The 14,279-nt window shown below is 44.0% G+C and overlaps 1 long non-coding RNA gene across 4 annotated transcripts in view; it reads left to right on the top strand.

The window, feature by feature from the left end:
* The window catches only part of LOC145720986 (uncharacterized), a 61,727-nt gene that overhangs the window by 28,445 nt on the left and 19,003 nt on the right, over nucleotides 1–14,279 (top strand). Inside the window, exons 1-2 of one of the 4 annotated variants that reach the window (XR_014144434.1) lie at nucleotides 6,060–9,209; nucleotides 10,508–10,607. This is a non-coding gene — a long non-coding RNA (uncharacterized LOC145720986). Of the gene's footprint in view, nucleotides 1–6,059; nucleotides 9,210–9,742; nucleotides 10,608–14,279 lie in introns of those variants that run through there. The other 3 variants (XR_014144433.1, XR_014144435.1, XR_014144432.1) reach the window with 3 other exon arrangements.

Here is a 14,279-nt window from a genome sequence, read left to right as displayed (position 1 = left end):
ACCCAGGCGCCCGAGAAGTATCGTTGGGATAGAATCAGCCTGATCTTTGCCGTAACAATGCCTTCTGAATCCAGTAGAGGCAGAAAAACAGCAGATTGCCTTCAGAAAGTGCAAGAATAGCTTTTCTTGCTGTCTGTAATAAATACCCCCCTGACCCGCAGTTTTCAGCCACAGCCTATGAACGCCTTCAGGGACACAGCCTCAGATTGGAGGCTGCAGTCTCAAACCATGGCTCTGCAGAGAAGGGTAATTGGCAACAGAAAGTTTGCTATCTCCACGTGGGGGTAACCTGCTTGTTCTTTGGTGGGGAGTCTGGGTGATCTGCCTGTGACGGCTGTCACCCTTGATGTCTTGCAATGTCATTTATCTGGCTGGTGGGAGGGGTACATGCATTGATTGGTCCTGTGGCTCCAAGTACATCTGGCTTGAGTTAATTCCTCAATTAAGGGAGATAAGAGTTCTTCAGCCAAGAAAATGGAACTCTTACTTCTTTGAGATCTAGCTCAAAAGTCACTTTTCCAATGAAACCTCCCCTGAAGTCTCCTCCATAATAGGAATTCACATTTAGTGAATATCTGTAGGTGTTAGGCATTGTGTTAGGTTCTTTCAAATACATTATTTAATCCTTGCTATGTTGTGGAGTAATTTTTACCATTGTCATTTTCATGGAGGAAACTGAGGCTCAGAGAGATTGAAGGTAACTTGTGTTAGGACCAACAGCGAGGGAATGGTAGAGCTGGGAATAGGACCCTGGTTGCCTGGCCCCTTATTCTAGTATTCATGTCAAGTTAATTGCTCCCTTCTCTGTTCCCACAGACTTTGATGTGTACTCTTATTGTGGTTTTGGGTTTTTTTTGCATAATTCCCTCTTGTGCCCCCTATGTCTTAACACAATGGGTAGCTCACTACATACTCTATGTTTAACAAACCTGCCTGATTGAATGACAGCCCTCTGCAAAATTAGAAGCCTCTGAGATATCCTGTGTCGACTGCCTCTCTTTACAGTCTCTGCAGGGCTATATCCTGATCCATAATTGGACTCTCAACACCCTCTTACCCTCTTTTTCTTTTCCAGTCCATCCTTCCCCTCTCGAGGCATAAAATGAATGACTGTATCATTTATACTTGGCAATGAATCAACTGTTTATACTTCAGCCTAAAATATGTTTTAGCTTAAAGAGATTCTCAATCTCTTTCAGTCATGAAATATGCTAAAAGTTAGACAGGTGCACGCTACAGAGCACTGGGGGGCACTGTTCCTCTTCAACTGGGATATCGGTCACGGTGGATAGGGTCCCTCTGCTTCCATGTGGTGCTGAGTCCTGAGACCCGCCTCTGGCATCCTGCATAGTTTGTTCACATAGTAAGTGAATGCTGACATTTCTGCTAGGACACAGGAAAATCATTGACGCAGAAGCATCCCCTCCTGTGCCCTTGCTGTGATGAATGACCCTATGGCCGTCCCATCCTTTGCATGGGGATATAATGTCCCTGGGGCTTTCTGTTTCCCTCAGCCTGTGCCTTCGTGGCCGTAAAAAATCTACCACTTTAGGGGCTACTGGGTGGCTCAGTTGGTTAAGTGACCAACTCAATTTCAGCTCAGGTCATGATCTCAGGGTTGTGAGATCGAGCCTCGAATGGAGCCCTGGCATAGAGCCCTGCACCAAGCTCCATGCTCAGTGGGGAGTCTGCTTGAGATTCTCTCTCTCCCTCTGCCCCTCCCCCTACCCACTCTCTCTCATGTGAGCTCTGTCTCTCTCAAATAAAAAACAAAACAAAACTATCACTTTCTTGCAGATAATTTTCAGATTTCAAGAAGGTTGTGGCTGCATTTACTGTTTTTCTCTCCTTATTGCCTTCTCTATTTTCCTTTCTTCCTGTGAATTTTCTTCCTTTTGTCTTAATGTCGCCTGGTGCATTTCTAGCTTTCTCCTTGGCCCCCGTTAGCTTTCTGGGGATATCTCTTCTCAGTCAGTCTTTAAGTTCTGTTCTCCAACGCACATTCTTGGACCTCAGTGATCATTCATGATAAGGACACAGAAGGTATAGAAGGAATCTAGAGGAGTATCAGATGCTGTTGGACTAACAGGTAGAGTCTCCACAGTGATGATGGTGTTAGAGCTGGGCATGGAGGTATGAGTAGAGTTAGTTCTTCGGTAACTTTTTTTCCTTTTAAAATGCTGCTCTGCCCTTTTACAGATGAGAATACTAAGGCCCACAGAGGTTTAAGTTCTGACTTTAGACCATGAAGTTAAGAAGAGGCAGAACTTCTATTGATAATGACTTAAACGGGTTCTTCCATCATCCATCTATCCATCCATCCATCCATCTGTCCATCCATCCATTCATCCACCCACCCATCATTTATTCATTAGAAGATTTAAGTCCTACTTAAGATTATATAACTAATAAGTAGCAACACTTCTACTATTATAAGTTTAGTGACTTGTTTCCACCATTCAGTCATCCATCATTCATTCATTCATTCACTCAATATTTGTTGAGAACCTATTATGTTTTGCATACTATGCACTAGATATATAACAGCGAGCAAAAAACTAAGTCCTAGGGCACTTGCCATTTGGTGACAGGAGGGGAGGAAACTGACAGTAAACAACAACAATCAATACATGGTATGTCAGGGATGATAACGTCACACTCTGATGTGTGTGTGCTCTTTTCATGTGTGTGTCATCTGGGCAGGTGTCAAGGAGGTTAGGCTAGAAAGGACAAACATGCGCCCCGACAATTGTAATATCAACCTTTTCCCTGTTACCATGACTCATTTCGAGGAACTGCTTTGCCTGCTCTTTGCTGCCCCTCCCCTCCAGAGGATTTCGGTGGTGAAACAGTGGAGCTGCATTTCCTCTATCATTGTATGCTGGAAGGAATGGGTGGGAGAGAGGGGCTGGCCCGCGTAGCCCTGCAGGAGGCGGGAAATTGTTCACCATAAATTGCTCTTAGAGAAGAACCAGGGAAGCACTTATTAGAAACAATTTCCCTGATGTGGGTTTGCTTTCATCCTTTCCCCCCGCTTTTACTTCAGAATAAAGCAGAAAAAAAGTCTGAGAATTGAGGTTTCTGTCAGTGGGTTAACACTAAGATCTCAGTGTGCCTGGCCGAGAACATTTCTTCATAGATGACAATGTTACAGAGTGAGGGAAGTGGGGCACAGGACATATGTGGGGGGAGGTCGGTGCAGGTAGAAGGAGAAAGACAACAGGCATCCAAGTGGTAGGAGAGAAGACTGGTAATGTTGGGCAGGCTTTGGTGGCATTCTAAGGCCATGAGGGATAGCTGGTTGTTTGGAAATTGGGTGATGACCTGCTCTATAGATGGATCATCAAACCCAGAGAACTGGCTTCAAAGCTGCTCACTTGACTCCTTCTGCTCTTTTTTTTTTTTTAATTTTCTTTCTTTATTTGACAGAGAGGGAGACTGAGAGCACAAGCAGGGGGAGTGGGAGAGGGAGAAGCAGACCCCCCCCCCCCGCCCCGCTGAGCAGAGATCCTGAGGTGGAGCTCGATTCCAGGACCCTGAGATTATGACTGAAGACCCAGGTGCCCTGCTTCTGCTCTTTTGCCCCCAGGATTAGATGTAGGGACAAAGGAGAGAGAAGAGTGGGGGAAAGAATCCCCGATTTTCAGTGAGAGACATAAGGTCGCCTGATAGACACAGTGAATTACCGGGGTGATCTCTGACACCCCACACTTGGATCCTAGTTGATAACGTAGAATCAGCACGAATGTGCAAAACCCTCTACTTTTCCCCTGGCATGCAGGCCGTGGTCACCTGCCGTCAGTGGCCTCAAGCCCTTACCTCACCATCTGTGAGCCATCCTCTGCTTCCCTCACATTTTCTGCTAGTTTCTAGAGACCTATACTCTGTCTGGTCATGTACCCTAAAGTTTTGCTCCTGGCAGACTCTTGTCTCTAAATTAGTTTCACCTTCTGAGGTGGTTCTTTACCCTCTACCCTTGCTGATTCTTCTTCACAGACACGTATCCCTGTCACACCGGTCATGTGTGTGACTCTGGAGGATGGGGGCTGTCCCAGTTACTACTGCCACATAACGAACCACTTGGAACTTAATGATATGAAACAGCAGTAATTTTATTATGCTCATTTTTTTTTTGTTTAATCAGGAATGCAGACAGTGCACTGTGGAGAGGGCTTCTCTGTTCCCTAATACGTGAGGCCTCAACTGGGAGTGATTCTTTCAACAGAGTGGGGTGGGGAGGCCCTGAATCATCTGTGTGTGACTCAAAGGCTATGCCCAGCTGAGACTGTCCCCTGGGCACTTACCCATGGCCTCTCCATGTGGCTAGTGCTTCTCACTCAAGGTGGCTGGATTCTAAGAGGGAGTGTCTCCAGAAAAAGCATTTGAGGGAACCAGTCAGAAAGTACACAGTTCTGTGTGATTCAGCCTCAGAGGTCCTGTAGCCTCACTGCTGCCAAACCCTAATGGTTGGAGCACCCACAAGCCTGCCCATTTTCAAGGACAGGGAACACAGACCCCCACCTCTCAATGGGAGAAGTAGTAAAGAACTCATGGACATTTTTTTTAACCACCAAAAGAGGGCTACAGTGCAGTGATGCAAATGATAGAAAATTTAATTTTATGCACCCTTGTTCTTAGAAGTCTTTTGGCTTCTGTACTCCCAGGCATTTCTCCCTGGACAGTTTTCTCCACAGGCTCCTTCCCTCCTCATTGCTATTCCCATTACCCACAAATTTCTATTTATTTTTATTCATGCATCTGTGAGTTCATTCTTGCATTCAACAAATATTGACTAAGTACCTAATATGTGCCAGGCTCAGATTTAAATGCTTAGAATACATCAGTGAACAAAAGCTATTACCATTATTTTTCTTTGAGGGTTTATATTCCAGGGCGAGGGAAACTAAGTAAGTTATAAACATAATAAGTAAATTTTACAGGATGATAGGTGGTAGTGCTGCAGAAAAAAGAAAGTGCAGAACATGGTGAGGGAATAGGGAATTTGAGAGGGGTGAGTGCCATTTCGGATAGGTGGTCATGGTGGGACTTACCAAGAAGGTAGCATTGGAGGAAAGACATGTGGGGGTAAGGGAGTGAGCCATGGGCTTATCTGGCGAGAAATAATCCAGGTAAAAGGAACAGCTAGTACAGAGGCCCTACGGTTCCTAAGGTGGGAGTCGGTCTGGAATATCTAAAGAAGAGCAAGAATACTGTGGTGGCTGGAATAGAGTGAGCAAACAAGATCAAGGGAGTGACAGAGGCCTAGATCATGAAGGGTCTTGCAGAAGGCTATAGTAAGAAATTCCTAGGAATTCTAACACTGGGACCCATAGGAGGATTTTGAGCAGGGTAGAGATTTAGTCTGACTTAATGTTTTTTTTTTTTTTAAAGATTTTATTTATTTATTTGAGAGAGAGAGAATGAGAGAGAGAGAGCACGAGAGGGAAGAGGGTCAGAGGAAGAAGCAGACTCCCTGCTGAGCAGGGAGCCCGATGCAGGACTCGATCCCGGGACTCTAGGATCATGACCTGAGCCGAAGGCAGTCGCCCAACCAACTGAGCCACCCAGGCGCCCAGTCTGACTTAATGTTTAAAAAGGATCCTTCTGCTTCCCGTGTTGAGAATTGACCACAGGGAAACAAATCTAGCAGAAGGATGTTGAGTTAGGAGACTATTACAGCCAGCCAGATGTGAGGAGATGGCTGTAGTGGAGTGGTAAGAAGTGATCTGATATTGGATATATTTTGAAGGGAAAGCCAATAGGATTTCCTGACATTGCGTGTCACGTGAGAGCAAAAGAAAGGAGTCATGGGGGGGCACGTCAAGGTTTTTGGTCTGAGAAACCAGAGTGAGGGGTTTGCCATTGATTGAGATAAAGAAAGCTAGGTATGGAAGTAAGTTTTTTGGGGGGATAGGAAAGATTAGGAATTGAGTTTTAGACATGTTGGGTTGAGAAGTCTTTTATACAAATCAGCAAAGATGTGAAGTTGGCTATGCAAGTCTATTGTTCAGAAGACAGGCTTGGGCTGGAGATATGAACTTGTGAGCTGTTGATATATGGTTGGCATTTAAAGCCACAAGACAAGATGGGTATCAGGTGGGAGTGAGCGTAGACAAAGAAGAGAAGGAAACCAAGGTGACAGCACAAGGACACTCCAGGAAGAAGTAGAGAGCAATGAGCAAAGAAGACTGAGAGGAAATGATCACCACATGAGACAGAAACACAAGAGGGTATGCCCAAATGAAGAAAGAGGCTTCAAAGTCAAGCAGGAAGAGGTAACCAACTGTGTCAACTGATGCTGATGGGTCCGGTAAAAGACTGAAAACTGACCATTGGATTACCAATGCGAGTATCTGTGTGGCTGTGGAAAGAACACTTTTGATGGGGGGAGGAGGAGTTGAAATCTCGACTGAAATGGATTGAAGGAGAGAAAATGGAGGCTGCAAATATAGTGTACATTTTAAAAGAAATTTGCTATAAAAGAAAGCAAGGGCATAGAGCACTAGCTGCTGGGGATAAGGGTCTAGAGAAGAGAGAAGGTTGATTAAATAAAGGTGGGAGAGACATTGTCAGGTGTGTCTGATGATGGCACTGGTCTAGGATGGAGGGAGAACTGGCGGGAGAGAGAAGTAGAGCAATGCTTTAGGGCAGGTGAGGGGGATGAGCTCCAGAACACAAGAGGAAGATTCTGCCTTGGATAGGATCATGGGAAGTCCACCCATGGTCACCCCCTAGAGGGAGATACAGACAGGTGCAAGGAGGTGGGGATTCTTATCTGATTACTTCGATTTACTCAACACAGAAAGCAAGCTTAGCCATTGAAAATGAGCTTAGAAGAGGTGATGACAAAGATTTGCTGAGAGAGGAGTTTCACAATAGTGCTCTAGGAGTGTGGAGGAGTGAATAAAGCAGGGAAGTATAAGATAATTGCTGAGTGGTGTGAAGGGCTCTCTTGAGTTCTTGGTTCTAGATTTAAATTAGACATGAGTCAGTGGTTGGATGTTTTCTTCCAGGCATGCCCAGCTGCACGAAGGCAAGTGTGAGTAGGTGAGGGCTTGATTTTAACCAGGCTGTAGTTTTTCTAGCGAGGAAGGTGAAGTGAGGGAGTATCAAGGGGATAGAGGGGACTGCAGGCCTATGCTAACTGACTGTAGTGTTGAAGCTGGTTAGGAGGACAGAATATTAAGGGCTAAAAGTCAATGGGAGGGTCAGTGGAGTGGACACTGTGGAGTGGGGGGCGGGGGGATTAAACCAGTGAGTAGAAGTTAGCAGGTGGTGGTCAGAGGGTGGGAGGCATGAAATAACCAGAGTTGCCATCACGGGTGATGATAAGGCTGCAGCTGAGCTCCCTGGATTGAGTAATGGAGTTGGGATGGGATCACTGGAGGAGAGAATTTCAAGGAACTGAGAAGCCAGTATGTTGGGAGGATCATCTAGATACCCCCTGAAAGTGCTAAGGGTTAAGTTCTCTTATCCTGTAGCCACATCACTTAGCACCATTCACCTCCCAACAAATGTTCTAGACATAATCTTATCTTATTTGCCTGCCTATCTAGGTATGTGATACATGTTCGTGGGGTTGAAAGGACTGCGTGGCGGTTGGTTTTACCAGTGCCTGCCTTTTCTGGCTTTGCTCATGTGTGATCACTGAGGTTCTCCAGCATGGGGTCCCATTCTGCTTGTTGGAGCCGATTCCTCACCACCTCTTCTCTCTGGGTTCCAACCAGTAGCAAAGAGATGAGGAGCTGAACAATGATCTCACCATTAACCTTAATCATACAGGACAAGGAACTCCCTAGCCAAGGATTAGGTTGTGACTTTGTGTGCCAAATTGACCTGGCCAGTGAGGGTCCACATGGTTGGTTAAGCACTATTCTGAGTTGTGTTTGAGGGTATTTCTAGATGAGAATAGCATTTAAATCTGTGGACTGAGTAAACCAAAAGCCTGAATAGAACAAAAAGAATTCTTTCTGCCTGACTGTCTTTGGGCCGAGAAATTGTTTTTTTCCCTGCTTTTGGATTTGGACTCAGATTGGAACTTATACCATTGACTTTCCTGGTCCTCATGCCTTCAGACTCAGACTAGCACTGTATAATTGGCATCCTGCATTTCCACTTGCTGACTGCAGAACATGGGACTTCTCAACCTCTATAATCGTGTGAATCAATTCCTCCAAATAAATCTCTCTCTTTCTCTGTCCCCTACCTCCTTCCAGATCTAAATGTGAGGACCTGCCTCTGGATTGGATCTGTATTCTTATTCATCCAGGTGTATGGAGAATTGTTGATTTTGTCTCACAACCCATTTTCAGGAGAATAAACAACAAAGAAGATGAAAGAAAAAGTTAGAAAATAGGTAGCTCTTTCTGATCTCACAATCTCCTGTGGGTACAAGGAGAGAGATTGACCAGATCAGATGTATTCTTTCCAACACTTCTGGAGCTGGGATAGAAGCGGAAGTCTCCTTGTCAGCCTATGGGAAAGTAGAAAAGTAGGCTGAGAGGTAGTCAATGTCTTCCTGTCTAAGGATGGAAGACATTGACTACCTCCCTCTCTATGTTCAGATGGGGTATGGATTGTTTTTGATGCCCTACCTGGTGCCTATCCCATCTATCATGCATGCTCACTATATTATTACAGCACTCCTTTCCACAACCAACCACAAACACGTTTCTATCCCAGAGCTCTGACTCCATGATAGATACTCACAGTCCAAGGGGACAAGGCTGTCATGGACCAATGCACACAGGACAATGGAGAGAGGTCCACTTTGCCAGCACAGGGCCAAGTGATAGAACACATGCAACATTTTACTACTTCAAAGATGGTTACCTGTATGTTGTCTCACTTGATCCCTATGCCAATGCTGTAAGAAAATGACGTGTATTATCCTGTTTGTCAAAATTCATGATTATAATTATCAAAAGGTAAAAGAAGGAAGGCAGAAAAGGAAAGAATGTTGGGATCCAAAATTCCTACACAAAATGATGATGGTAAGGCAAGTTTTTTTTTTTTTTAAGATTTTATTTATTTATTTGTCAGAGAGAGAGAGAGCACAAGCAGGGGGGATGGCAGGTGGAGGGAGAGGGAGAAGCAGACTCCCCGCTGAGCAGGGAGCCCAATGTGGGACTCGATCCCAGGACCCTGGGATCATGACCTGAGCTGAAGACAGACACCTCACTGACTGAGCCACCCAGGTGCTCTGTAAGGTGAGTTTTAATACCACTCCCAAACCATCATTATAAATGTATTTTTTGAGATATAATGCCTCTCCACAATCTATTCTATTGCTTTTTATTTCGTATAATATCTAAAGCTTATAAGAAGATGTTTTGTGATGTTTTTATGGGTATTAAAGAAAAACTATCTCCACAAAATATAGTAAGTCAGTGAAATGGTAAACTAAAAAATGTGGCATTAGCTCAAATGTCTGTGAAGCTTTGCAAGAATCTGACGTAATGAACCAAAATGACCTTCTTGGTTTTCTGCCATTTTCCCCAAGATGCTAATGTTTTAGATCTATGTGTAAATGTTACATGGGCTCTATCATTTTTTTTTTTTTTTTAAAGATTTTATTTATTTATTCATGAGAGACAGAGAGAGAGAGAGAGAAGCAGAGGGAGAAGCAGGCTCCCAAGGAGCAGGGAGCCCGATGCGGGACTCGATCCCAGGACTCCGGGATCATGACCTGAGCCGAAGGCAGACGCTTAACCGTCTGAGCCACCCAGGCGCCCCAACATGGGCTCTATCATTAAGTAGATATTTGATCCTGGATGATGAAAAGGTACATTTTTCTCCCCAATTTAATTTGATCCTATCACAACCATGGCCAATGAGGAACAGCCCTTGGAGACGGGTGTTGCCAAGTGTTCTTATGGATGTGACATCTTGTTATGCGGAAAATAATTGCCAGCAGTCTTAAAAGTATAGACTCAGAAAGGAAAATATTAAAGGCCATTTCTCAGGCTACAGTACTGGTTAGTAAAACTCACAAACTCTTAGAGTTTAGAAAGTTCCATGCTCCATTCTCTAGTTTCCTCCAGCAGCTTGCAAGACCTCTTTCAGATGCTGAGCTCACAAACATTAAATATCCCAGCACAGAAGTATAAAATTTGTCATCTGTCATTCTCTATGCTTAAGATGGTATGTCCATCCTACCTTTATCACATGAAAGTGGCCTAGAGTTCAATACAAAGATATAACGGGGTAGTAACTCCACGTTTTCCCTTTGCTTCCTTGTATCAGTGATCAACTTTACAGTGGTCCACCCTGATTCTCTCTTCTTCCTTAATGCGTTGAAACAATGCTACGTGTTTAGGCTGAACAGTTTCATTTTTTTTTCTTGGGCACACAGGAAGACCATATTTCCAAGTTACCCTTGCAATTAAACTGAGACTACGTGACTGAGTTCTGCACGTCCAAATGTAGGCAAAAGGGATGTATGCCATGCCTAGCTATATACCCTCACTCCTCTATGTTCTCTTTCTCTTTTGTGGAAATTCTAAAGACCAATTGTTGAAAATGGTCATGCCACAAGATGAATGAAGCCTGCATACATAAATGACTGTGTGGAGTGGGGCTTCCTGTCTACCATATTGGACTAGAAGGTGAGCAAATAAAAGTAGTCATTGTGTTAATCCACTGACTTATTTTTTGTTGCAGTGTTTAGCGAATCCTAATACATTGCCATCCCTCTTGTTTGTATTATACTACATATGTGGACTAACAAATTAGTGAATGGCCCATTCAGTCTGAGTGATAGTCTTCCAATTTTAAACGTATGAAAACTTTGACCAAACATAACAGTTATTCGAGTCACCCGGGTCAAAGATGGGAGATTAATATGTCACCTCACCAAGAGAGTACCAGCCTCTGAACTCCCTTTCTTGGCGATATTCTGAGGCACAGGTGCTCAACCATTGAAGACCTTCAGAAATGTAAATAGAAAGCCTTGGAAGGTGGGTCACCAGTGACAGAAGAATCTACAGCAGAAACTGTCTTTGCTAAATGCTTAGTGTTCCCTTGTTACGAGTATTCTGCTAATTGAAAGAGTGCCTCTTCTTTTATCTATGTGGTTAGGATTGTTAAATTTTCTTTTGGCAAACCCCATAGAGAAGATGCAAATCCTCATGATTTGGAGCTGGGGGTTGCACTAAATATAAAGATATGGTCATAAGCCTTAGCAGCCACAAATAGATACAACCTCCTACCACTATCCTTCCCTAATCCTTCACCTGTGATTCAGTAATACCCAACTACTTGGAGTTTCCCCAAGAACTCTGTAGGCTGCATGCCTGAGCATCTTGGTTCATGATGTTCTTCCCACCCTCAGGAGTTTCCATCCTTATTCAGGTGGTCCCCTATTTGCCCTTCAGCACTCAAATTGGGCATTATCCCCTTTGAGAGCCTCCTCTGAACCCCAAGCCGACAAAAGCTCTTCCCCTTTGAGCTCTGTTGGCATCTGTACTTAACCACTTTCATAAAAATTATCAGTCTGCATGATAACTATTGTCTTCTAGTAGGCTAGAAAACCCTGGAGAACAGGGGTTCCTGTCATATTTATCGCTTCATTCCTAGGGCTGGCAAATGCCTGGCATATTGACGGTGCTGTCAATTCTTACTGAATCTAATTGAGCTGACCAGGTCACAGAAGTCCCAGAAACAGAACAATGTTAAACATTATCTAGAACCTATGTATAAGGAAGCCTACAGCATGGGAGAATAGGAAGACATAACACAGAGGTGTAGCTGCTAGTTCTCTTTTATGTAACGTAAAGAGAGCCTCATCCTGATCTCAAACTATAGCCACCTGTGATGCAGATATAACTGGGCATGTCTAAAGCTCACTTGAATGTGCCCATGAGCATTCTGTTGTCACTATGCACTAGGAATCTCTTGGGGAAGACATCATTCTGAGCAAAGGCAGGGCTTAGACAAAGAATTTTCATCTGGAATACAATGGTTTATATAGGAGTGCAAGGTCATTCTGAATAGTGCTCATGCCTGCCACTCAGGTTGTTCATGACCTAACCACCACACTCTTGCTTAATCTTAGGGAGAGGGAACTGAGAATAAAACTTGAAAGCAAAGCACCGTAAGATGCAGAGTCCCTAAGGCAGTGCTGTTCATGGCCGCGGTGCAGAGAGCTGTACCAGGATTGGGAATTTTCCCATCTTGAGTTACTCCCAAGCGTAGCACAGACCCAGCCACTTGGGAGCTAGCCAAACTAGCTTTTATCTCAAGTGGAGGAGCGGTAGCCAACGTCATTCTTTAGTGGCTATTAAGAGAACCACAGAGGACATAAGGCAGCTTCATGAAGGTTCCGTGGCCACAACAACTGGACACATCAGAGCAGAGGAGCAAGACAGGGAGAACATGGTGGATCCACATGGCAGGCCAGAAGGTTTGTTTGCAAACATCTGAGACATCCTCAGTGACCCCCAGGAATCTGGTGTGGGGAGCCATTTGAATCAGATGGAGTCTTACAATTTGTGAGACAGTAATATTCTATTTTATTAGCATTAGGACACCATGTATTTTTTTTTAAAGATTTATTTATTTATTTGGTGGGGGAGCAGAGGGGAGAATCCTCAAGCAGACTCCCCACTGAGTGCAGAGCCTTCATGGGGCTGGATCCCACGACCCATGAGATCATGACCTGAGTTGAAAACAAGAGTCAGATGCTTAACCAGCTGGGCCACCTAGGCACCCCAGGACAATCATGTTTTTAACCACAATGCTGGTGTGGCTTAGGGAAACCTATGTTACATTTTAAGCAAGTGGGGTGCATTTTAATCAGCAAAGTTGCATTTACCCAAGGTCCAGTGGGGACATTAAAACCACTAGTAATGATTATAAATGATTCATGAAGATATGGGGAGGTGGTCAAAGTGAGTGAAAGAGGCAATTTAAAGTCCATTTCCATGAAAGGATAGTGTGGTGTGATATGGATATATCAATGTGTCATACTATGAAACAAACAAACCAAGCGAATATGTCACCAGAAATTAATTCCTAAGCCACCATAAGAGCACAGGGTTTGGGGTGAAAAACAGCAGAGCTTTGAGAATCGATATATCAAACTAGTCTGTTTTTTTTTTTTTTCTGTGATAGAGTGATAGAAAAATTGAAACAGAGTATATTTTGACTTAACTAAGGCTTTTGATTTCTCTTGAGAATTTCTCTTCAACAAGGAGGATAATTCAACACATTTTTGGAATGCTTAGTGCATAAGGCAAGTAACAGGTATATTGTGATAATCATCCTTTATCTGTGAGACACGGAGACTCTTGTAGGGGCAGAAAGACATGGGTAGGTAGTTAAAAATCAGGGTTAACTGGCTTTAATCCAATTATGTTCAAAGTACTATGGTAGCACAAATCTAGAGCCCCTATACCTTTCTGAGGTGGTCTAGGAAACCTCTTTTACTAAGGAAAAGCTTGAGTAATAGTTAGGAATTTGATCAGAGAGCAAGGGAAAAGGACTTGGGAGTGTACTCCCATGAACATGCAAGAGCTGCCGAAACCTCCCTGGAGAACATTGCCGGTTTCCTCCAGGTCATAATAATTTGGTCTTTGCAACTAGAATAATGGCCACAGTTTCCAGTCCAAGAAAATAAGGTGGGGATGCTCAGTAAAAGACAAGACAAAGGAACCACCCTCCCGTGAAGTATTGCCCTAGACATCTTTGATCATTTGATTTCCACTGTAATCTTACAAGTGTACTTAACTTTGCAGATGGTAGCTGCCAATGCAAATCCTTCTCAGCTGTCTAATTGATGACCTATTCCTTCCCTGCTAGCAAACAAAAGAATATGATATCACATGTTTCACCTAATCAAGGAATCACTGGCCAGGGGTCAATTAGTATGGTGGCCATCTAAGTTTGCCAAAATGACATGAAAGATGTCATATGGGTGGAGATGTTGGTGTCAGGGGATGTAAGTACATATATCATCCTGCCTTTGGAGCCCCGGCCTCTGCATTTCCTTCCACACTGCATTTTGGGGAAATAGATGGCAGACATGTTGAGTCCTGTACTGTAACAGATGGAACTGGGTCACTTGGGCAAGACCCCAGCAATCCATGACAAGAGGGGACATCTCTTTGCTGTGTGTTTAATATTTTTGCCGCAACAACAGTCTTTGGTTTAAAACAATGCAATTCTGGGGCACCTGGGTGGCTCAGTCAGTTAAGTGTCTCTGACTCTTGATTTCAGCTTAGGTCATGATCTCAGGGTTGTGAGATCGAGTCCTGCATTGGGCTCTGAGCTGGGCATAC

This window comes from Leptonychotes weddellii, chromosome 4 (assembly GCF_054177405.1).
Source record: "Leptonychotes weddellii isolate Sample4059 chromosome 4, ASM5417740v2, whole genome shotgun sequence".
Classification (NCBI taxonomy): domain Eukaryota; kingdom Metazoa; phylum Chordata; class Mammalia; order Carnivora; family Phocidae; genus Leptonychotes; species Leptonychotes weddellii.
This window is presented reverse-complemented; position numbering and strand designations above follow the sequence as displayed.